Source organism: Seriola aureovittata, chromosome 1 (genome assembly GCF_021018895.1).
Source record: "Seriola aureovittata isolate HTS-2021-v1 ecotype China chromosome 1, ASM2101889v1, whole genome shotgun sequence".
Lineage (NCBI taxonomy): Eukaryota > Metazoa > Chordata > Actinopteri > Carangiformes > Carangidae > Seriola > Seriola aureovittata.
The window spans coordinates 32,337,335-32,362,606 of NC_079364.1; the positions used below are offsets into that span (position 1 = coordinate 32,337,335).

General features: G+C 40.6%; 1 long non-coding RNA gene across 1 annotated transcript; it reads right to left on the reverse strand.

Moving 5' to 3' along the window:
- Positions 1–3,083: 3,083 nt before the first annotated feature.
- LOC130171579 (uncharacterized) lies at positions 3,084–9,265 on the reverse strand. Its single transcript, XR_008828163.1, has 4 exons — positions 9,131–9,265; positions 5,998–6,144; positions 3,301–3,610; positions 3,084–3,214 (listed from the first exon to the last, which is right to left on the reverse strand). It is a non-coding gene; the product is annotated as an uncharacterized LOC130171579 (long non-coding RNA).
- Between the last annotated feature and the right edge of the window lie 16,007 nt (positions 9,266–25,272).

A 25,272-nucleotide genomic window follows, 5' to 3' on the forward strand; every position in this document is an offset into this window, starting at 1 on the left:
AGCAAATCAAAGCTGCAGCTCCACTTCTACCTGAGCAGGTGAGTCCAACAGCTTTGCCAGGTGAGCAGGTGGTTGTAGCTGAGTCTGAGCTTCTACAGTCCAGGAGACAAGACCAAATAATACTTTCTCAGAGCACTTTTTATTTTAAGATTTTTAGATAACGATCAAACATTCAGGATTGAACTGAAAGCAGAGGAAGCTCAATTTTTCTTTTTTGTTTGACAGGGGAGGGTAAAACTATATTTTAGCCTGCAATCAGACTGAGATAGCAAACAAGTATACAATACTATCACCGTGATCAGCCTTTACATGAAAAAAAGCAATCAAAGGAGTTGTAGCGTACATACGTGGCCTGGCATCAGTCACAAGCCATTAAGGAAGTTCATTATAAGGACATGCAGAGTTACGAACCCACAATTGACACTTTGTGACTATTCCCACCATCAAACTATCACATTGATAGGAAACAGAGACAAAGGACCCTTCTCTCACAAACAGTCCATGCTGTTAGCATGGCCGAACGACACAGAACCAGACCAAAGGTCAAAGGGTCAGCTCCAGAGGATCAACCAATGGACACCAGACAACTGGAGAATATAGGCAAAAATCTCCAGTTTGTAACAATAAGACTTTGTTTAATGATATTTGATTGTTTCTTGTATAGGACAAGTAACAACAAAAGGACTGATTATCACTAAGGTGTGAATCCTGCTCTGTCTGTGCCATGCATGAACACACACACACATACACACACACACACACACACACACACACACACACACACCAACCTCCCTTCCTCTGTCCTTCTCTAGATAAGAGTCATAAACTACAATCCACATTCCAATCCTGGGTAGTGACCAGCAGAACTCTCTTCACAGACACAGATCTAAGGAAGATTGTAAAATTAAATATCTAACTGTTCCCTAACTCATGAGATGTTCCTATGCAATAGTTTAATCCCAAACTTCTATCCCATAGAATGTTTGAAATGTAACATGTAGATTTTAAGACAATGTCCTTCATGTGACCATACTGTCAGCATCCTTCACACGAGGTAACACACTACATGACATCCAGAATGTCCATATTATTATTATTACAGTCAAAGAACTGATGTGTAATCCATATGTATAGACCATAAGCTTTGGGAAATGTTTATATTGTTGTTTGATCAATTAACCACTTGTATCATGATTAATTCCAGGTTTGAAGGATGTAATATGAAATCAACACTCCTATTACTCCTCTCTGCCGTTATTAGTGCAAGTAGTTTTATATGTTATTTCATTTAATGTTTTGTGGTCATGGTGGAAGACGAATGTGTGAGAGTATAAGTAAACTATAGAATTAAATTATTCCAAAGTTCAGTGGAAAATTACGCTCTTCTCCAAGTGGAAACACAGGAGAAGGCGACGCCCCTGAAACATGCGCCAGCCCCCAGGGGATAAAACAGTCGTGAACAATTCACACGTGCAGAAAAGACAGAAAAGGGTGAGAAGAGGTCAGAAATGTTAGAAACGAGAAAAGGTTAGAAACTCGGCGAGATGCTAAGAAGGTAGAAGATGCGAGAAACGAAGCTAAAAGCTAGAGGCTGAAAAGCTGAAACTGGAAAACGATGCAGAAACTAAAGGTGAGAACTTTGCTCAAAGCTCAGAGTCCCGGCTCAAAGCTCGGCTCTGTAGCCATGGAAACTCTTAGCTCTAAGCTGCTCGCCACAAACTCATGGCTCTTAGTCATTTTTGCACTTTTCGCATCTTTTATTTTTCTTCGCCACAAGCTCCAAGTAACATCCTTTTTGTTTACACGTGTGATCTTTAATTTTTATAAGCCAAGTCAAGACCAACTGAACCAAAACAACAGAAGTGCCTCAGAGTAACTTTGTAACTTTTAAATCATCAAGTTTTCCTTTTTGAAGAGTTTGACAACTTTAGAGTCATCTGGTCAACGCCAGTCTCCTCTAAAGTTATCAAGCCAAAGTGAAGAGCATTAGAGTTTATTTCGCATCAACCTACAAGAGACACCAGCAGATAACATCTGCACGACCTCCTGCAGAGAAGCCGAGCAGAAATCAAGAGTTCCCGAGACAGAAAGTCTCCTGGCAAACTCCACCAGAGCTGAACCGCTGAGACACCGGCAGAATCCGTCATCGTGATAACGGGACACGGCCTCCAGGAGAATCCACCTAGATCCCGCGTCTCCAGGGTTACCATGGCAACCTCAGCCTCCTAGGTTCGAGCCAAGGGTCTTCAGCTACAGAGCAACTCACAGTAGGCCGGTCTTAACACTCTGCACGAGACTGGGTTGATGTCGAAATATAGCAATATTTAATCATCAAACCTAATTCGTAGATGTAGCATCATTAGCTGTATAGTCATAGTGTATAGCCATAACATATTCTCTCCCACCATTGCCAACTCATCACACTGCTCATTTCATTATTATTTTCATCTTTATGATTATTACACCTTGCATTTACTCTGTACATAGTAGTTTAGTTAATAAACTCCTTTATTTACACCCAGTTGTTGTCCTGTTGTATTCTTTTGACGTAGAGACTGGAGATCCATTGAATCCAGAAGTCATGGCTTCCGATATGAGATTGATAAATTTGGCAATGAAGTAATTCATTGTTGTCCTCCCAGAGGACTGGTGCCCCATTTCAACGAGAGTAAATTCTAAATTATGGCGTTAACGCTACAGAGTTTTGAAACATTTTTAATGTTTTTAAAGATAATTTAATTTTAAACATTTAAAAACGGTATAGTTATTTATTTTTAAACATATAATTACATTTTTTTCACCAAAATTGTTTTTCAAACAATTTGTCAACCGGCTTGCAAAACCTTCGTGGCCCACTGGTAGGCCCCAGCCCACAGGTTGGGAACCACTGCTGTAACATTACTGTCACAGATGGTGTCACTGATAGGCTTACCTGAACAGGTGATTTCTATGGCATAGAAAGAGGAAGCTGATGATGAACAGTCCCTCAGGGTAAATCCAGACCGAACACAGCCGGTGTTGATCCTCCATACAGGCCTTTTTGAGGACCCCTTTCTTCTCCTTCTTGAAACAGCAGAGCCACAGTCCAGCTCTCTGCAGACTACAGCTGCTCCCTTCAGGGTCCAGCCATAGTCTTCCACTGGTCTCCACTCTCCCTGGTTCACCTGCAGTGTACCTGCACAGCGACTGGCTCCTCCCATCAACCTGACAGGCTCTGAACACAAATAGAGTCATCAGTGAAACAAGTCAAGTGAGTTTGAACAGAGATGAAGTAAATCAAAGCTGCAGCTCCACTTCTACCTGAGCAGGTGAGTCCAACAGCTTTGCCAGGTGAGTAGGTGGTTGTAGCTGAGTCTGAGCTTCTACAGTCCAGGAGAGCAGACTCATGGCCTCCACACTGGAACTCTTTGTTCCACATTGGAGGCTCCACTTCTCCATAGAGCGCCCCCTGGAGGACTGAAGGAGCCCCACAGCCAAGCTCCCTACAGACCACGTCTGCATCCTGCTTCACACACTGAGGACCACCACTGGTTAGACTGGTTAAACTGGTTAGACTTCACCTCCAGTCTGCCTGAACACAGACTGGTTCCATTCACCAGCCTGACAGAGTCTGCAGAGAGAGGGACAGACAATTTTAATTTAAATCCGACCTTTATTTATTGTTAAAGGAACTTTAAAGTCATTAGCATATGTACAGAAATGAGTTCCTCCTGTCACCAACACAACCCTTAAAGCAACTCACAGTCCAGGTCTTCAATCACACCTTGGTTGACTAAAGACTTTAGTCTAATATCATTTTTTCAGTTCCATACACCATCAATGAAAGACTTTCTTGAATTATGTTGTAGAACAGCTGATCAGAAGAAAACAAGGCGACTCTGTCATGTTAATCTTCTGAAACCTTACTACAGGCGTGTAGCAGATCCAGATTTGGATCAGGATGTGAAGGATGGTGTGCATCCAGCTTTTGCTGTGTGTTCACAGGTTTTAGGGCATGAAAGAGATGAGGTACCGCCTGACAAGAGTCTGTTGTGTGGGCATTTGAAAAATTCAGAATCACTTTGTAATTTGGACAAACTGTTGTCTCACCTGCCAGAATTGAAATGGACTGAACTGTCAGAGATGATAAAGAAGCTACCTTGTGTGTTTGGTAACATTCCTTCGTGAACCACTTTGATTGCACATGATGTCGAGGTTGGAGACGTTCACCCTATAAAGAAACAGTTTTACCATTTGCCGCCAGCTTAACTGTCACTGTGAGGGCTTGGGAAGTTGATCAGAGATCTACTGAAGTAAGATCCACCTTCTGGCTCCAAACAAAAGGACATGAAGAGGTTTAAACATATTGGGTTTAAGGTTCACAAATGTAACTTTAACATTACAGACAGTAACCTTTCGCTTTTCGCTGCTAACCTACACAATCATCCTTTTCCTTAAGTAGTGTTTGAGTTCAGGGTTTAATTTATTTGCACATGGTCTCCCCTTGAAGCCAGGCCTGTTTAAGCAGAAGGTGGCCCATAAGTGTACTTGTTACCAGAACACTTTAGGTCAAAGACCATTGATGAACTTTGTGGTCCTATCATCAGATCTTTGGCTGTATGTCTATACACTCGGTTGACAAGAGGAGCAGGGCTGTCAGGTTGTCACCACCTGGTGGTGGTGCTGATATGAGTGAGGTTTAGAACAAGCATTCACAGGTGGATCGGTGTAGCATCAGCAGTGATGCAGGTGTTGTACCAGACTGTTGTGGTGAAGACAAAGCTGAGTTCCTGCTGTTCCTGCTCTCACCCGTGGTCAAGAAGCTTTGGGTAGTGACTGAAAGAATTAGATCACAGATACAAGCAACCAAGATGAATTTCCTCCATAGGCTGCCTGGGCTCAGTGTCAGAGACAGGATCAGGAGCTCAGATGTCTGGAGGGAGGTTAGACTACACCTGCTGCTCCTCTGCCTTGAAAGGATCCAGCTGAGGTGCTTCAGGCATCTCATTAGGTTGTCTCCTTGACACCTCCCTTTGGAACCCATGCCGAACTGGAAGGAGACACCAAGGTCGAACCAGAACACACTAGAGGGAGTATATTTCTCATCTGTTCAGGGACTGCCTCTGGATCTCCCACAAGGAGCTGAAGGACATTGCTGAGGGGAGAGATATCAGGGTTACCTCGCTCAAGCTGCGGCCAGTGCGACCTGGACCCAAATAATTGATGGAGTATGGATGGATAGCACAATTCAAAATATGACAATAACAATGGAAATTAATGTGCAGGCATATAACAATAGGTTACTGTATATTACAACAATTTGATGCAGTTCACCATTGTGCTTTGTGTTTCAATACAGGAGACGGAGTGTTGTACTCATCACTGCATACAATATCAAACAGAAGGCTGGTCCTCACTAACATTTGGATTTGGATTCACCATGTTTTTTTGGGTTGCAATACTAAAAGTATAGAACAATATCTAACAGGAATATAACGGGCCACAGTGAGATTGTACAGTTGCTTGGCTGTTTAAAAATGGCTGGCTTGAACATCTCGTCTTGCACAATTATGATGCAGTGGGGACAATTCTCTCTATCCAATCAGTAGTCTGCAGTGTCCTCACATCACCTTTGGTATCATCTCAGTTTGCTTGGAACCTCAGAGGAGTTGAGACCAAAACAGGTTCCAGGCACTATCCACAAGTTTTGCCCAATGGAAAACCAAAAAAGGCAAGGCGAGTCAAGTGGTGCATGCATCATGCTGTGGCAAAGGGCTATTTGTGTCTCCTCCTCTTTGCATTGCTCTCTGGCCTTTTACTTGTGTCTGCCCTTTGGTTTGTTACTTGGTTTTTGGAGTTTTGCCTGCTCCCTGCCAGTTACTATTTGCCTTTTTTGAACTTCTTACCTGACCCTCGATTTTATTTAAACACCTTTTTTGTTGTGAATTTTACTCTGCCTTCTGTGAGTTTCTCTGCCAGAGCTGCTACACCACCATGCATGGCTGTATGTTTGCCTACCTATGCTTTTAGTGCTGTTACAGAGGTTGATGGTGAAGTTGTTGGCGATCTCTGGGACAGAGAGGAATTCCTTAATATAGTACATGTGAGATTCTTTGAGGCCAGAAGCAATGGACCACAGCTGTGTCATGCCAGCATCTTTCACACCTGAAAGAAAAATGTTGTGTTAATACAGTCTCTCAAAAACGGGAGTCAACACAAAAAACATTGTTGGTTGGCAAAGTAATAAAATTGTTTTTTACTGATGCTTAAACTAAACCATGACTACTACATTTTCAATCCCAGCATTTAGAAATCATGTGCTTTTGTTGCTCCTCCAGAATGAACTGCCAAAAACACAGCCTTCTTCTTTCTTTGCAACTTTTTTTAATATAAAGTATAATGTTTAATATTATAAGATTAAGGCATTGAAGATAAAAGTGAACTAAAATACAACAGGACAGATTAAAGTGGACATTAAAAGTGCAGCTACTGTCATCAAGTGAGTGATTTCTGAAAAGAACAGAGATTCAGGAAACAGGTGAAACACCACAAGCAATTATCCAAACAGCTGGCAAAACCTGAACCGCAGGGACAGAACTAAGAGTGAGAGTAAATACACAAGGAGGTAAGGGTGACTGAACACAGGTGAAACCCTCGGGACAAAGACAGGAAGACACACACGGAATACTACTTTAAAATAAAACAGGAAATAAACCATAAGTCCAGATCAAAAGTCCAAACCATGTCCATAAGTTCAAAAGAAAGAATGCCCTCAGGGCAGACCATGACAGCTACAGTACAGTGTCCAAACTGAATTTAATCAAAGGCAGCAGCAACAAGAAGAGTTCAGAGTCCTGATTTAAAAGAACTGAGGGTTGGAGCAGACCTGCAGATTTCCAGCAGTGCAGGGCCTGTATTCACAAAGCATCCTATGTTTTTGGTATTGGAAGATTTAAATGCCTGAATAAAAGACAAGCAATAAATACAGTAACTTTTCCGCATTAAAATATCTAAAAACAATTAAACCTGTGTTCTATATGTTGTTGAGTTGTGTTCTTACATTATCACAAATGTTTCCATCAATTCTCAAACCAGAGAAATCTGTGATTTTAGTCATGGTAACGTTTCATTGGTCGCCTGTCAATGACATCGTATTCTCTATGATCATGTGTCAGTGTTGTATTTGTCTGACAGAAGCTCAACATTGACTTTTATCTAGTTTTAAGCCACATACACTTTTGACACCTTGGTGGTTTTCAGTTCTATATTTGAACCAGATGAAGGATTTTAGTCGTCGGACGTCTGGATCTGAAGTTATCAGAGAAACAAGCTGAGGAAATGTTAGACAGCTCAGCTCCCAGCTGCTGGAGACGTCCTGTCCTGTGTCACTGAAGAGCGTCGCTGAATCTCTGCTTTTTAAAAGTAAACTGCTTTCTGGGTGTTTCTACTGGTTTTAATCCCCTGGTGTGTTTGTTATGGAGAGGAGGACACCTCTGTGGAGAATTCAGCTGCTGGTAAAAACCTGCTGAACGTCTGCTTCATAAGTTTTCAGAGAAACAATCAGAGCAAAGGTTAGCATCAATCACAGCTCCAACTCTTCCCTGAGTCTCTGTCCTCCGTACAGCGTCGCTCAAACACTGACTTTAAATGTCAAACTGCTTCATTCAGTGTTTTTAATGGTTAGAATCACCAGGTCTGTTTGATTTCCTGAACCACTGACACTGAAGGAATCCAAACCGGGAGGAGCTTACAGTAATGGTGGTGAAGACAACAACTCCCATGATCCCATGCTATTTCATGATGTCACAACCTGGATCATAGCCTCTATGGGGACTGTTAATGCATAATAATTATGGAAGTAATACTACTAAGAAAACAACGAGGTCAGTTAACCTCTTGAGCCCTCAGGATGCTGGGGGGTTTGCCTCGCCTAGACAGAGATACCCAAAATAGATCAAGAATAGCTCCACAACTATCAGGTCCATATGCCAGAGCTTGGTCACTAAGACCTCAGAGAATTTATTCCATGTGTCAGTAACATTGTGGCTGAGTAAACTGTGATAAACCAAAAGAAAACTTTAATTTTTTTTTCCTTGCCTAGAATTTATTTTAAATTAGACAGTGGATAACACTATGATAACAATGGTCCCATGCACTGGGATGACACTGATTTCATTCAGCAACTTCATGGCTACAACTATAACAATGTAGGTAAAAATACCACAAAGCACAGAAACTTCAAAGATTTTAGTAGGGATGGGGTCAGGTGGACACTTGGATAGCAAAGGTACCCAAAGTGTGCTAAAGGGTTTTTTTACCTCTTGAAAGGGACTCTGGCTACAAAATACTAATGAGTTCCACTACAGGAGGCTATGTGTACACAATACAACCCATAGCCATTTAATTTACCCTGTGCACCATCATATTCAAGCATTGAGCACAATCATAAAAAAAAAACTAAATTGTATAATTTTGTCTCCATTTTGCCTCTGAATCTCTTCCAGGGCATCTACATTCCTATACTATGTTGATTCTACTTCATAGACATTGTAAAAATGAAAAATAAACATAAAACATACTATAAAATACAATAAAACTTGAATCGGACGCGTGTCACGCCTAAAATCCCAATCTGTGGTCACTTGTACTGACACATGGGTGTAGTATTGCAAGGAAGCAAGTCTCAAGTCTTAAGAGTGTGACATACCGTTTGACAAAACCTTGCAAGATGTAGAAAACAATAGTGCTGTTTTTAAGGGGCAGTACCACCAAAGGTGCGCTAGATGGCAACAAAAGACTATGTAGGAAATTCAGGCTTGGGGGTCTGCCTCGACCAGTTGGGTTTGAGAGGAGAAAGAGGGGGTCGGGGAGGATAGAGAAGAGAGAGAGCCAAAGAGAGAGAGAGACCATGGACAGCATTTGTCTGTGCCCAGGGACCCATTTTCTCAAAATGCATCCATGGTTGTAGTACTACAGTAATAAACCATTTCTGTACTTGCAGCACAAAGGCCAGTGAGTGTTACTATTTATAGTAAGAATACAGGACCTGCACTTTCACAATATGGTGTAAAGATTTAAGTATAAAGAAATTCATGTGGCAGTTCTGCTGAGCTCATGTATCAGTAACAGTACTGAAGAGTTTAAATATTACCAATCTGGACTTTGTCTGGGCTGATGTCAAAGCTTCTGACTATGTCAGCAAGAAAGAGACGGATGGTAGCAAAGTCCTTTGGGCTGATGCTTGAAGAATGATCAACCAACAGCACAATGTCAATCTGGTCTGTGGATTCACACTGAGATCCTGGAAGGAAAACAGAGGATTATGCGATACAATATACAAAAGTTCAACCACAGATCTCAATACATCTCAATTCCCACATTTTTATAAGATTTCTTCATTTGTGTTCTCCTCACATGGTCATTCATGCCATTAGAGACAGGAGGAGAGATGCAGGAAAAGATGTGAGGAGAGAGGAAATGAGGACACGAGACGTCCTTCCTGCTTCTGATGATGTCAACACAGCGGCATCAGCTATCAGTCTGATTTGTTCTCTGGTAACATTTTATGGTCTGGTAAATGCACCTCACAGTTCAGATGAATTCAAATGAATTCAATATTTAATAATCCTGGTTATGATTCAAATGTTTTATAGTGTTTTGTAAAAATGACAAGCCCAAATGTTTTTGACAATATTTTTGTGGGTCTGGGGTCAGATGAGAACGTTTTGCTGGACACCACAGGATGTATTGGTGACAATGGCAAAGCTCATGGCTGAAATCCTCTTGGCCTGTGTGGCTGCTTAGTTCATGTAACTGAGAGCTTACAGATATTGTATCTTCCCTGAGGAACCACTGTGTTGCAGCTTTTTATTTTTTTAAACTAACATTATTTTTAACACATGGATGATAAATCCTCCTTTCCTAACCACAGAAACAAACAGGATTGAAATGTTGAAATAAGAAAACATAAAAGAAAAATACAAACAGAGAAAGTTGAGCCATTCAAATAATAATTAAATAGAAATAAGGAACTAAGAATAAATTATATTCAGACAAAAGTTTATGGTTTTCTGACATTTCTATACACTTGTTAAATAGTGAAAATTCATTTTTAGGTCCTTACACAATGGGAGGGGATCTAATGAAATGACATTTGTTCCAGTGGTCTTTTTCTTCTTTGAGGTTTAATGGTGGTGGGCAAAAAAGGAATTGGTGGATTACTGCCACCAACTGGTCTGGAGTGTGGATCGTAATGTCTTATATTTACAATGTTCAAAGAAATCTTCTGTGAAATCAAAGTGGACTCATCCTCCTGAGGTTTTGAATCAGGTTCCCAGTAGTCACTGGGATATTGCATATCGTGTCCCATAATCTATATAACATATATACACATATTCTGCCACATGTAGGGTTGATCCCATACAGAAATATCATATGACATTTATGTCCCTATATCAAAAGTGATGTCACCATATATGTCACCTGTAAGGGGACATATTATTATCACATATATACATCCTCTGGATATATGAAGATATACGTTCATGACATGAACATGAAAAACCCACATTACAATTTGTATATGAACATATATTAAAAAATATATATGACGAATTTTTATATGGTACATGTTGAGAACATGTAATATATAAAATGTATATGCTTACATATGTTTTCATTATTAATTTCTCATAAATTTTAGATATGTCTATCTTCCTATTCTGGGAAGGTGATCTCAGACCTTTAGACCCTACTGTATATAATATCAACATATACTGACAGGCTACAATATAAGCATATATACACATAAACATCATAAAACCTGTAGTAAATTCAGTTTAGAAGAGCAGAGTGATGAGCTGCTGTGCGTGGGGCCAGCAAAAAAACCTGTTTTAGACACTTTTAAAAATGCCCACAGAAAAGAAAAACTGATCTCAGTTCAAGTGTCCACTTTATTTTGAATATCTTCACCACTTTATCTGACGTCAAAAGGCTCTTTACTTTGGAACTACATCTTTCAACTGTTGAATTACTGTATTACTACACACAGTTCCCCGGTTTAAAAACGTAGTTCCAAAGTAAAGGGCTATTAGTTTATTTCTGGTGTTCCCGACTGGTTCAAGGCCGGCAACAAAAAGGGAGCCACAGATACTTCAATCCAAAAAGTGTAGTGGCTGCAGCAGGACCAGCTGAGAGAGAGACAGACTACCAGAAGGTCACACCTTTATGCTTTTTGAAGGCTCTGCCTTGGAAATGGTCGTCACATTGGACATTTTTAAAAGTGTCTAAAACAGGTTTCTTGCTGGCCACACCCTAAGCAGCTAATCTGCCTCTCCTAACTGAATCTACTGCAGGTAACACACTGACTATACAGGACTACCTCACATAACCACATGTCTAATAACCACAACTGTCACTTTATGGATGAGAAGGACGAGGGTTTGGGTCAAGATAAATCCTCAGCTTTGTCGTTAGAGTTAAAAGAAACCAACACTGACTGTTAGTAGGAACCAGGATGTGAACAATAGTCTGTGGAGTCAAAGTCAGACACGTTGTTGGCTCTTCCACCACCACCTTCATTTGTCCTAATGTTCTCTGTTTACCTGTTGACTGGTGGTTTCCCTCAACCCGGAGTCCTGAGGAGAAAATCAGAAACATCCATATGAAGCAGCATTTTGATTGGAGCAGAGCTATGACCTCGATCATGTCACCTGGTTACCTCTGCACTGCACACTGCACACTCTCACAATTTCACTCCTTAAACCCAACAAAGACCCAACTCTGCCATCAAGTCACCTCCCCATTTCCATCATAAACGTTCATTCCTAAAGCACTAGCTCACAGAATAGAAAAGGTTACTTCATCTATTATTCATTCAGATCAAATGGGCTTTATCAAAGGAGACACTTATAGATAGATAGATAGATAGATAGATAGATAGATAGATAGATAGATAGATAGATAGATAGATAGATACATAGATAGATAGATAGATAGATACTTTATTTATCCGCTAGGGGAAATTCATGTGTCCATTAGCTCATTATTGTTAATGATAATAATAATAATAATAATAAAAACAGTTAATAATTAATAAACAACAATAATTTAAATGAGTCCACTTCCTTTGGCTGAGGTGTCGTATAGCCTGATGGCAGCGGGAACAAAGGATCTCCTGAACCTCTCTGTTCTGCAGCGCAGTGAGATGAAACATTTGCTGCAGCTGTAGCTGCTTCTCTGTCCTGCCAGAATGTTGTGGAGAGGATGGTTGATATTGTCCAAGATGGCCTCCATCTTACATTGCATGCGTCTCTTCACAACAGTCCTGAGTGAATCCAGACTCCTGCCAAGCACAGACCCAGCCTTTTTTACCAGCTTGTCCAGTCTCTTTGTGTTCATGTCAGACATGCTACTGCCCCAGCAGACTGCAGCATAAAAGAGTACACTGGCCACCACTGACTGATAAAACATATGCAGCATTTCACTGCAGACTTCAAAGGACCTGAGCCTCCTGAGAAAAAAGAGCTGGCTCTGCCCCTTCAGCTGTACAGGTGCACACCTAGGTATTTATAGGTGTGCACCACCTCAATGTTCTTCCCTCAAATGTTGACTGGCTGAAGGGTTGGCCTAGACCTCCGAAAGTCCATGACCATCTCCTTGGTCTTGGAGGTGTTCGGAAGGAGACAGTTCTTGTCGCTCCATTCACTGAAGGCTATCGTCAGATCCCTGTACTCCTCTTCCTGCCTGTTCCTGATACACGGCACAATAGCTGTGTTATCCTAGTATTTCTGGATGTGGCAGGACTCAGAGTTGTATCTAAAGTCGGCCGTATACAGGGTGAACAGGAACGGACCCAGAACAGTCCCCTCACCACTGCTCATCACTGTCCCTGAGACACAGTTACCCAGCCTGATGTACTGTGGTCGTCTTGTCAGGTAATCCACAATCCAGGACGTGACGCAGGTATCCACCACCATCTTTTCCAGCTTGTCTTAAATGCGGGGTTGGATGGTGTTAAATGCACTTGAGAAATCAAAGAACATAATCCTCACAAAGTATTGACCACACTTACTGAAATTTATTTAATACTTAGTAAAAAGCCTTTGCTGGTAATGACAAATTCAAGACGCCTTCTGTATGGAGAAACTAGTCGAATGCATTGCTCAGGTGTGATTTTGGCCCATTCTTCCACACAAACTGTCTTCAAATCTTGAAGGTTCCGGGGGCCTCTTCCATGAACTCTGATCTTCAGTTCTTTCCATAGATTTTCAATTGGATTCAAGTCCTGTGATTGACTGGGCCATTCTAGCAGCTTTATTTTCCTTTGTCTGAAACCAATTGAGAGTTTCCTCGGCGTGTGTTTGGGATCATTGTTTTGCTGAAATGTCCAACCTTATTTAATCTTCAGCATCCTGGTAGATGGTAGCAGATTCTTATCAAGAATGTCTTTACACATTGTACATTTCTCCATTCATCCTTCCTTTGATTATATGAAGTCTGCCAGTAGCATAGGCTGAAAAACAGCCCCACGCCATGATGTTCCCACCTCCAAACTTCACTGTTGGTATAGTGTTTTTGGGGCGATGTGCAGTGCCATTTCTCCTCCAAACATTGTGTGTGCTATGACATCCAAAGAGAGCTCTTTGCTTTTACCCATCATGAGATGCCCATTGTGTGACACCTTGGTAATGAGAAACCTTTTTATAGGCCATCAAATAGGACTAAACCAGCTGATATTAATTTGCACTGATAGGGGGCAGGATTGCTTTCTAAATACTGACAGATTTCAGCTGTTTTTTGGCTTTCCATGCCTTTTTTCACCTGTTTTTCTTCATGTGTTCAATACTTATTCCCTGTGTCATTTCACTCAGGGGCAAAACAGGGCAACTCAGGGGGACGGCTCAGAGGCCTTATGGACAAGCTGGGTAGTTCAGTGGGGCGATCCGGAGGTCTGGCAAACGGACGGAACTGCTCTGGAGGCCGACAGCGGCGAAGAATGGGTCTCTCCCGAGGTCGAGCCAGAGGGTGGCGTTGCCTCTCTGTAGGGCGAGCAGGAGGCCGGTGTGGCAGGCGGAGCCCCTCCGGAGGGCGAGCAGGATTCCTACAAACAGGAGGCTGGCGAGCAGGAGACCTGCAAACAGGAGGCCAGCATCGCAGGCAGAACCGACTAGGTAACAGGAGCAGCATGGAGAGAGAGAGGACAAAGGGGGAACTTTCTACTCTCCACACTCCTTATTTTTGCTTATTTGCTTTTGCTTCCACCTTACAACACACCACTCACTATTTTGACAAGCATGCATACACACTAACATTGCTGATTTACTGACTGCCGCACCTCATACCAGTTTAGGTTAGTTAAAATAAATTATGATTTTCTTGCTTTAACTTCTTGTGTCATCTCCTATTATTTGTTGTGGCTTTGAACCGGCCGTGACAAGGACACAAGGATCAGGAGTCGGCTGGACCACTGACTGGGAACCAGAATCAGGAGTCAGCTGGGCCGCTGACAGGACATGCGGAACAGGATTCAGCTGGACTGTCGACAGGACATGGGGAACAGGTGAGACATTGTCCACAACCACTAACTCAAGGAACAGGGACCCCTGACGCTGAGATAGCTGATACGTCAGCCAGGATGGTTGACCCGGGAATTGAGTCAGGAGCCGATGAATCATCAACTGGGACCCCGACGCTGGAACAGCTGATGCTTCAGCCAGGGTGGTTGGCGAGGGCTCCTGGTCACAGGAAAGCAGAGGTTCTGGATAGTGGGGTAGTTGGGGCTTGGGCTGGAAGCTGGGGACCTGGGACTGTGGCTGGGGCTGGAAACTGGAGACCTGGAACTGGGGCTTGGGCTGGAAGTGAGGAACCTGGGGCTGAGGCTGAGTTTCCCTGTGGTGATGGGAGCCATAATGTCCTTGCCTTCTGTGGCCACCACGGAACCATGAAAAAATAACCAACCTGCTCTCCAGGTCTGAGTCAGACAGCGGGTAAGCCATCGTGCAAAGTGACCTGATGTTTGACGGGGGTGTTGGTTGGAAGGATCGATGCCAAGGCTCGGCCTGGGAGTTCTGGGGCTTAGGCTGATTATTGCAGATTATTACTGTACATACAGAGCCCTCACTCATCTTTACAAAAAATGATAAAACTTATTGAAACATACTCTTTTATGTCAGACTACACCATTAAGTGGAATAAGTCCTCCCTTCTCCCACTGCACAGTAACAGCTGGGAATTAGCAGCCAACACACCACCTAGCCGTCTATGCACAGATCACATCACATATGTAGGCATTAATATTTCCTCCAGGTTGTACTGTTCAGACTCAATATCACCGCATTACTCAATTCAATTAATGATGACCTCGGCCGCTGGGTGAACCTCCCACTCTCCATTATGGCCAAAATAGCCACATTAAAAATGACAGTACTCCCCAAATTAAAGTATTTATATACAATGATCCCCTCTCAACCCACCATCACCTGGTTCCAATCTCTAGACTCATTCATTTCAAAGTTCTATTGGAAATACAAAACATCAAGAATTAACCTAACTCTGCAAAAACCAAAAGCACAATGAGGACTAGACGCAGCCAACTTTACCATTACTCCCTGGCAAAGCAACTTCAATCCATAATCCAATGGATCCTGCACAATCAATCAGATCACACATGGTTAGATGTTGTTGGGTCTGAGCTCTACCTCATGAGCTGGACACCAAATATGGTGGATTTCAGTTTTCTATCAATTTATTGGCTATCATAAATTAAGAAAAAATATTAATATTAAAAATATTAATATTAAATAATAACTTTAAAATTAATTAAAGTTCTCGGGCACCAGCCTACACTAATAGGCAAAATAGCCAAAATGGTTTCAGTCTCAATTTATTACCATTAATCTGGAACTCTGATTAACAATTAGAGTTCACTAACTATAACCAAATTACCAACAGTAACAGTAAGTTAAAGTTGAAGGATTGGATTCTACCAAGTAGAGGTTGGCAGTATTCACGCTTGTGCAACATTAAACAGACCAGTAGTTTTACTTAAAGGCATTTATTTACAATGGAGCAGAGTAAAACACAATGTCTAATCTAGTATATACAGGTGTGTGTATGTGTGTGTGCAGGGGTATGTGTGTGTGTTTATGGGGACACAAACAAAGGCAAGATGGCCGATTCAAAGTGGTCACTGTGACCACAGGACCTGAACAAAGAAGACTACACAAGATGGCGGTAAACAAAGAAACTACTCAAAATGGCCACTGAGACCACCTGGTGTGTGGGGGAGGGAAGGTGTGAGTTTCTTTGTTAGCCTAGCTCATGTAATCTAAAGGTACCAGGTTAGAGGGGGAAGGTTAGCTTCATGCAGGTTCTAGCACTGGAACGTACTACTATGTGTGTGAACATACGAGTACCTGATTAACTGTATGACTGACCACAACCTAAGCAAACATCACAACAACAAGACATCAATCAACAAGTACATAAACAGAGTTAAGACTTCTGCTGCTTAGCTATGCTGTGCTGGGAGAGGTTAGGCCCAGTCAGTTAACGTTACCCAGTCCTTGGAACAAACAATCCAGTGTTGTAAAGTCCAGTGAGTTGGGAGGCTTCCTGGTGGAGTGAAGTCCTGTTCGGCTGTTTTACTTTGTTGTTATCTCCTCTGTTGTTTATGTTTATTCTATAGATGTTTATTTTTCTGCTGTGGTAAATGAATTTCCCAGTTGTGGGATAAATAAAGTTAATCTAATCTGATCTAATCTAAATTCTCCTCACAGAGTTAGCTGTTCCATGCTAACTCTGCTATGACTCCTGTTGCTTGGAAAATCAGCTGGCCTTGTGTCGTAGCTGCTGATTCTGAAGAGAACTTGGTTCACTCTGAGTTAATCTGAAGCAGGTCCATGCTGTGGAGGAGAAGAGCGTTTGCAGGCTGCTGGTAGCAGGCCGGCGAGAGAGCTGGTTTCTCAGGTAGCAGAGCTGACCTGGGCTGGGGCCTTGTTGCCCTTTGAAGAGCCGAGAGGAGAGAGCTGGAGCTGCTCTCCAGAGCAAGCCAAGAAGGGAAGAGAGAGAGAAGAGGGACAAGAGATCTGTTTTTGTTTGGTGACACCCTTTGGGGTCACCTGTCACATGCTGACCCACACTGGCTGGCCAGTGAGGTCCGTAGGGGGGTTCGGCCCTAGGGTTTTTTGCCTGAGAACCAATACTCTGAATACAACAAATAGAGCCCCATTGAAATCCATATGAATTCATAATACATACTACATATACATGCACACACACATATATATATATATACATATATATGTTTAAACATACAAGGGGTAAAGTGGAAAAAAGGAATAAATAATGTGAGGAGGGAGGAGATTCAATACAGATAATATGTTGAACACAAATGAGTAATAACATTAATTATAATAATTATATGTTTAGTTACATGTGCTTATATACATCCTGTCTTCATTACTTACGATGTTGTAAACATTAATAATTATAATAATTATAGAGATACATACCCTGTTATTATAAAATTAGTCCTTGTTAATCTCATTTATTATTAGTATATAATATAAATAATATAATAATATACATGTATATTAAGAAAAACTACTGGAGCTGAACCTAATGATCATTTTCATTATCAATGAAGCTGCCAATGACTTTGTTAATTGACTGATCAGTGCCGGGCGATCAGACTCTGATCAGACTGTTTTCCTGCCCGGTTCCTTTCACTGATATTTTCCTTTCCTATCCATCATTAAAGCAGAGTCCTACCTGAGCTCCACAGCAGCAGCAGCACCATCAGCAGGTGAGCCATGTCCAAGTAGATGTCTGTTTCTGTCCTCTGACTGCTGGACTCGTCCTCTGTTAACCACATGTCCTGTTTGTATCATTTATCTCCTCATCAGCAAACTGATGAGCAGCTTCTCAGAACAGAAGCTGATAATAAACCACCGATTAAAGGGTGAGTTAACAGAATTTCTCTTACCAGATTTTGAGATATCAGCCTCGCACACAGTTCACATTTAACCCTTCATTCTCTTGGGTTCCTCCTGATCAACACAAGAAATCCATATACGGCTCACGTTACAGCAGGTGGGAATGGGTCCTTTAACTCGCAGAAACAAACACTCAGCATGGTTTTTCTTTTCTCCTCTCACAGTCAGTGCTGGAGGTGCCAAAAAGAGTGCTGGTACTCACCTGTGCATCGGCCAACATAAACAAAACATTATCAAATTCTACATTTGTACAGTGAATAAAAGACAGTACGATATCACTGATGTTCACACTATAAATGTATTTTCTCAAAAGAAGCACTTGCCTAAGCATTAATTTGATACTGTGTGTGTGTGTGTGTGTGTTTGTGTGTGTGTGTGTGTGTGTGTGTGTGTGTGTGTGTGTGTGTGTGTGTGTGTGTGCGTGCAGTAGTAGAACTTATCAGGCTTTAGATCTGCAATTGAGATACTACACGTCTATCAGAGTAGTGTGATAGTCTGTTAGTATCAAACTGGCTCCACGATCCCTGTGGACACACTTTGGTTAATTAAAACTCAGAATAAGCACGGAGGGAATTGTCGAGAGGTGAACATGCGAGTCATATAGGTTGATAACAATATTTTTTGTTATTAAAAGCAGCTCATGTATTTTCATATAGGGGAGAGCAGTGTCATGATCTATGAGGTATATGCATCATCAATATGTTAAATTTTAATACCTTTTAATGACCACTAAATGATTTACCAAAGGTTAGGATGATAGAATTTATACCTGCTGCCTCTGAGACCTGGGTTTGATTCCCAGCTGAATCAAAACAAAAAGTGGCTTCATTCATTTATTCATTCTAACCTGGGCTGCTGCGGTCAGGACTGAACTCACATGGTATGGCTCTATCTATTCTATAAGAACCTCTGACGAGCTAAATTATGTTGGCTCATGTTTGAGTGTGCACGACATGACAACAGCAGTGACAAAGAGTGTGTGCACATCTGTATGCTCACGACATACGGAACATTGTTTGCTCAGACAGTTCTACTCTGACATGAGTCCAACACAGAAACTCTATCGATCCTATTGATGCTAGAATTGATCTTCTAGCAGCAGTATACATACTTACAGTGACTGCTGACATGACTAGCAGATAATAATGTTGACATCTTTCACCATCTCAGTATTTTGAGGCAAAGATTCAGATAAAGGCAGCTTCTTTAGAGGCCTATGCACCCAATGCTCCGCCATTAAATCATATGAGTAGGAGTCATAACTCAACTCACTCATAACACACACACACACAGACATAATACACATTTTTAGATCCAGTGTGACTTACACTTCCTGGGGATATCATTATCTCTGATGTCCAGAGTGAATAAACATCTATAATCCTGCTTTAATTCATAGAAACAAGATGCTCCCTCTGACTGCAGAACTTCATAGAGAATCCTCCTGTTTTTAAGTTTCCTTCAGTATCACAGTCTGATCATGATACACTGCAGACAGGAGCCGATCACAGCAGACCACAGCTGATCACAGCTCACTCAGCAGCTGTTAATAGCACAGTTTGACTGAATGGAAACAGCTACAGGCTAAAAAAATGGACCCATGTAGAAGACATAGACGAATAACAGCATTATTCTTGTATTGTTGTGTAGAGCACATTAACGTTGGTTCTGTTCTTATTTCATACTAATGCTCACCCAGGAGCAGCCCCACCCCCCACCCTCCCCCAACAATTAAAGTTTCCATTAATAAATGAATAATGAAAGAGTAATTATGGGTTTAGATGGAGAAGTACATTTCCACAAAGCATCCCAAAACATTATGAGGGGATTGGAAAGAAATTATGGAGACATAAAAAAAATAAAATAAAAAAAAAAAAAATATTTCCTCTCAATAAAAAACAATATAGATTTATTTTAATCAGGAAGTGACAATGCACCATGTCAATATCAAGGGTGGAGAGTAATGACAGGACCAGTGTGAAACAGAGAAGTATACAGAATGTTAAAGCAGAGCAGATGTGTATAACCTCAGACATCTGTGCAGATAATCATCGGTAGACTGGAATGAGCTGAGGAGGCTGGTACATGCTCCTTCACTGTAGTGGACAACCGACACATACGCTCCACTTAAGGTTTTTCATAGAACACAGCACAAAGTTCCTCTGGAGTCTTGGCTCATCTGTCTGCACATGCATGGTCTCTGTTCATGAAGCACACACTGTACAGACCTCAGTATTATAACCAGTGGGAATACAGGAATATCCCAACACATCATGATAATCTGCAGCTGCCACAGTTTCACTACGACCACATCATACCTGTGCTGAGGTCAGTACACTGACTTCCAGTCAATTCAATTGATTTTATGTGGTAAAGCTTGTTTTTAAGGCTCCTCAGTATCTCTCTGACTTGCTTGTGAGCTATGAACCAGTTGGACCCGTCAGGTCAGCTGAAACAGGCCACCTGGTTATTGATGAAACTGCCTTTAGGTTTTATGCTGCAACCCTCTGGGATGTGCTACATAATCATATTAGAGGTGCTGCTACTCTTTCATCTTTAAAATGGAATCTGAAATCTGACATCAACTTGCAGGAACCACAGCGATTGGTAGATGAAAGACCGGTGTGCTGATGAAAACACATGCGCAACATCCTGCAGTAATAACAAAAAAACCCCACTAAGAAATAAACAAATACATATTAAATAATAACAGATTAAATGCCGTTTACAAAAGTGGTCCATTAATAATAATAATAATAATAATAATAATAATAATAATAATAATAATAATAATAATAATAATAATAATATCAAATACAGCTGGGTGTCATGTCAGGAAGCATTTATAGGGTGAAAATATTGGTATCCTAGCAGAGAACCTTGTAGAGCTCAATGACTAACTATTGTGTGCATAAAAGAGTCATTATTAACAATTATTATTATTATTATTAATATACAATAATTATTATTAAAATTAACAAACTGGAATCTATCTGATAAGTCTGACTCAAACCAGCTTTGTGCACTTCTTTTAATGTCAATGACATATCCTAGTCTCTGCAGCAAGATCTAAATCAATCAACCAGACTTAATTTATATACCACTTATCTTACAAACAATGTGACACAAAGTGCTTTGCAGAATAAAAGCAATAAAAAAAACAATATCTCAGATCTAAAATAGAAGTGTTGATTAAAGGAACAACATCCTGGAATATGATTCAGCGTTGCCCGAGGGATACATTTACCTACGGACCAGAGTTTGTTTCTCAGCAGATGTGTCACTGAGTGAGGAGAACCTGTTTGAAACATAAACTGGTTGATGGTGAACGGTAGTGAGATTAGGACTATGCTTCTTGTTACAGGAGGTCACCCAGCCACCCTGGCTTTCTGGCTGCTTGGGAAACACTGGAGGGAGAGCTACACTAGTTGGACTGAGGTCTGGCTAAGGACAGCAGCTACGGATTTGGATTCCATGTTGCGGAGCCATGCCTTCAATCCACTGAGCATCACCTCCAGTACAGCAAATAAACAATATTTATTACATAAGTCATGAGTTCTCTCACTCTCTCTCCTATCTCACTCCTCTCTCATGTGTAATTTCATAACTGAGATAGAGATGATTTCTTCTGATTTGCACATTGCGTAAGCCTGTATCATGAGAATACCAAGCCAGGTTTCACAACTGTCAAATCTTCTGTGTGCATGTTTTCAGTTTTCTGCCTTGTGTGAGGTTCTTTGGCCAAAATAATTAGTTATAAATGATCCTGCATCATAAAATAGATTATAACTTTATCAGTGAAGTGTATGAACTGACCTCCACAGCAGAGTGGAATCTGTTAACAGAGACAAACAGTGGGACAGCTGTCTCATATGAACCTCTGCAGGGTGAATGGACATAGGTAGATCCATGCTGTTCTTCTGTATCCTCACTGTCCTGCATTAATACAATCTGTAATAACCTGGTTATGAGCCATGCCTCTCTAACACATCTGACTTACTCCCTCTCCATCTCCTTTCACTTCTTTAATAATAATTAGATTAGTCTACATCCTTTGCCTGAGGTGTTGTATAGCCTGATGGCAGTGGGAATAAAGGATCTCCTGAACCTCTCTGTTCTGCAGCGCAGTGAGTTGAGACGTTTGCAGTTATTGCCTTCACTGTAACTGTTCACTTTATCAGTTGCTCTGTACTGTCATTGATATGCATTGTGAACATAAATATCTATTGGATCTGTTGGACACCAGTCCATTTCTTCTTAAGTTATTTTTTGTGCAGAACTTCTTAATGTTGATGACCGATGCACCTTTCTTTAAACCCCATGAAGTCAAAGTTACAGATATATTGTTGAACGTTTTACCTTCAAGCATCATATTTTTTATTAATCCGGAGTGAAGCTAGTGTGGTTCTTGTATGAAGTTGTTCTGGTTTATGAAACATGACTTTTTATTAGGTGAGGACACCACCAAGTAAAGTACTAGTACAAGTGAATCTCAAATCCTAGTTCTTTTCAAATTAAAATGCAATGTTGTACATGCACCTTCAGACACATTAAACCTAAATCTGGACAAAAGGGACTTAATCTGTCTGTGAAACCATCAACTGATAGATAATGTAGATGCTGCATTATTTGCACGTCTGGGTTGTAATAGAACACATTTAATGCCATTTACAGTGGAAACTGCCCATAGTGATCACAACTGTCCAGGTCAAATTGATGACTGTAAGGGGATGATTGTAATATCCACTTTCTTTTCTTATGCAGATTACCATCCACTTGACATTTGTGTACTTACATGAATCATAGATAGATAGATAGATAGATAGATAGATAGATAGATATTTTATTTATCCCTTAGGGGAAATTCATGTGTCCATTAGCTCATTGTAGATAATAATAATAATAATAATAATAATAATAATAATAATAATAATAATAAGTAAATAAAATATTAATAATTAGATTAGTCCACATCCTTTGGCTGAGGTGTTGTAGAACATGATGGCAGTGGGAATAAAGGATCTCCTGAACCTCTCTGTTCTGCATATTCATAATACTTTCTTACAATAATCATAACACATTATATAAATAAGTATAATAACTTATTTTAATTACTTGGCCTTATATTTTGATAAACTACAGAATTGTTTCAGGTATTATCTACTGTCAGTCAATTCAGTGGTAAGAGTGAATTATTTGAGGAAAAATTACATTAGTGAAAAATAAATGTCCATAATAAGTTATTCATCATAAAAGAAATCAGGTCAAATAGTACTGTTATTGACTAATTAATAACTAATGGACTGAACCATCTTGCAACTGGATCAATCTGATCGGTCCATGTGGAGCCAAGTACAGATTGTGAGTGGTAATTGTATTATTGTGTTGTATTTATGTGTGCACCTGTAAAATTTCAGGTCACACCAGGATCCCTTACTATGTCTTTGAATTTTTGTCTATGAAGTCTAGTGTTTGTCGGGCTTGGAGGGGTTAATTCTTAAGTACTGACCGACTCCCTGTTGAGAGAGAGGGTTGGTGTGTTCCTTGGCCAGTGTATGGTCCCAATGTGTGTGTTACATGTCCAGTGTTTGTGGGTCATAGTTGAGTTATTATTTGTGTACAGTTGCCTTTCACTCATTTTCAAAAAAATATTTAATAATGTTCAGCCATTAGAGGGAAGTATAAGCCACATAATAGTACATTTATTTACAATATGTTGAATATATAATTTGTTGGAGAGGTTTTGTTTTAATTGTTTATTCCCCTGCCCCCTACCACTGCCACATGCGTGTTGTATCTAACAGAGTAATGAAGTTCTGGACAGTGTCATTCATAATCGTTGGTCACCTGCACCTTCTAACAGAGGACTGGCTGTAGTGTCAGCATATACAGTGTCCCTAGCTACCTGTTAAACAAGTTATTATATAATTTTCTAATCACATTATAATGCATCATAACAGCTTTTAGTATGTATAACAACTACAAGAATTATAATCCACATGACCCTTGCAAAAACTGACAAACACCATAGGTACTCAAAGGAGTAATGTGTAAAATCGTGCTTCTTGCTCCACCTCAATAGGGGGCAGCATTTCACCTCTTCGCCCCTGTCCAGTTAATGATGTTGTTGTTTTCACAATGTTCCCTATAAATTACATGTGCATTTATTGTTGAAAGTTAAAATTGTTGAACACACTGAAACAAATGATTAATACTTGTAATACAAACAGTATGTTTTTATTTACCTATAAAAATATGAAGCCAAGGGGATACTGCATGACACATGGGTGTCAGGCTACAGCAGCATGAGGAAGGGATGATGACATCATCACAAAGGCAGGATCAGAGAATAAGGTTTATTGCCAGGCAGGTTTTGGCTTCGTGTTTGGTGCAGTATCCAATAAACGTATTAACTTGAAATAACAATAAAAAGGTAAAATATTGCAACAGTCAAAAAGATAAATATACATAGATACACATGTTAAAAAAATAAAACAATGAAAAAAAACTATGTACAGAAGTGTTGACAAAACTCCTGCTCTGCAGGATGTGCAAAAGATCACAGTATAGACAATATGTGCAGGGATAATACCCCAAGGTGTTACTGTGATGGGGTTGTTGATGGTTGATGAGGCCAGATGCAGAGGAAAAGGCAGGTGCTGGTCCATCACTGGGGAGGACTGGACTGGAATTCTGGTCCTGATACAGACAAACATGTGATTGGATGCTTCTTTGCCATTGAATGTGGTTTCTTATCAGAGTGGTCCTTCAGGATGGAGATGAAGATCGCTTTCTTGGAGCTTCAGACATCTCTGCATTTCTGTGATGCTCGTAGGGAGCTTCTTTTTTTTGTTTTTTAGTCGGGAGCTGTAGCATAACTTGAAGCTCTGGAGGAAGCTGTTCTTCTTTGTGGGTCTGAGGGCAGACTAGACGCTACACTGACTCACAGCATCTAGTGTCATAAAGTGGTATTACAACATGGCCACAGCTAGTTGGTTAGCATGCTCATTTCAGTAGAGATCTCTGAAATACAACAGATGGAGGTCTTGGTCATGACATCATCACTGTGGCCACATACTATTGATAGTGTTAGTTCCATTTTTGAACATTTTAAACAAAAATCTGTCCAGATCTTACACATTACACCTTTAACCTAAACATCAATATACAATGCTGTTTGGTTATGATTATTGTTATGAAGCATTACAAATATTTACGAGTACTTATAACTATAGAAACACAGTGCTATAAGCACATAATGCATTAAAAGTATATTCATATGCATTATAGCCTATGC